Genomic DNA, 1065 nt, shown 5'->3' on the forward strand with positions numbered 1-1065 from the left:
GATTACATTATAAAAAATTTTAAGTGTGTCTTATTTTGAGAACTGACCTGACAATTTTTTAACAAGGATTTGAAGAGATCAATCATCTATTTTTATATTCTTGAGTTCAGCTGTACACAGAGGACCTCATTGCTTGAACTTTCCTTCTCTCTATACATAGACATTTTTATAAAATATTCATAAGAAATTGTTGACTATAGAACTATGGCAATTCTCTTGAGTGATCCTGGGAGTTTTTCAGTCAATGAGCTTCATGCGGCTCTGGCAGCGTGAGCTATGCTTCATAAATCAGACTAAAACCATTTTACGCTGCTTTTAAAATTACTGCTATCAACAAAACCCATGAGCCTGAATTACTTAATCTATGCAGATGTTGTTAACTGCATTAATTATTTAATTCTGACAATAAAACAGCAGTTCCATTTGTGTTAATACAGAGCATTCATACTGCTAATTTTTGAAAGGATATTTAACTACAGGACCACTAGATGGGAGTAGACAACTTTTTAAGCTACGTACAGCACAATGTGAAAATGGTAGTTGCTAAACTTAGATGTAAGGTAATTCTAGGTTACTGTATTACATTTCTAACCAAAGCTCACAAAATACCTTTTGTTAACTAGAGTAGGTTACATTTAGATTGAATTGCTTTCCTCAAGAACTAAATTGATTTGTGGGAACTTTCTTCTTCATTGCTAGCATAGTCATCTCTAAGATTTCATGATGAATCAACTATATAGAAACTTTCTTCTGTTTATTGACATGAAACCAATCTATTTACCAGTTAAATAACCACTAGTTCAATGAACTAAGTTGGTCTTTTGAAGTCTGAATGTATTTTTTAAAAATGATCATATTAATTAAAAATTAACAAAAGGAATTTCATAGGTTATTGTTATCTTTAGACAGCTTTAGTTAATTGCTTACTTCATGTACATTTGTTGAATATTAAGCTTCCCCAATCAGACTTGTGCATAAAGCCAGACACGTGCATAAAGCAAAATCATTTTTTTTTATAAAACAAGGACATAGTGAGCCATGGCAGGTCAATGAAATTATAATTGG

The sequence above is a fragment of the Propithecus coquereli genome, unplaced genomic scaffold (genome assembly GCF_000956105.1).
Source record: "Propithecus coquereli isolate 6110/MARCELLA unplaced genomic scaffold, Pcoq_1.0 Scaffold392, whole genome shotgun sequence".
Classification (NCBI taxonomy): Eukaryota; Metazoa; Chordata; class Mammalia; order Primates; family Indriidae; genus Propithecus; species Propithecus coquereli.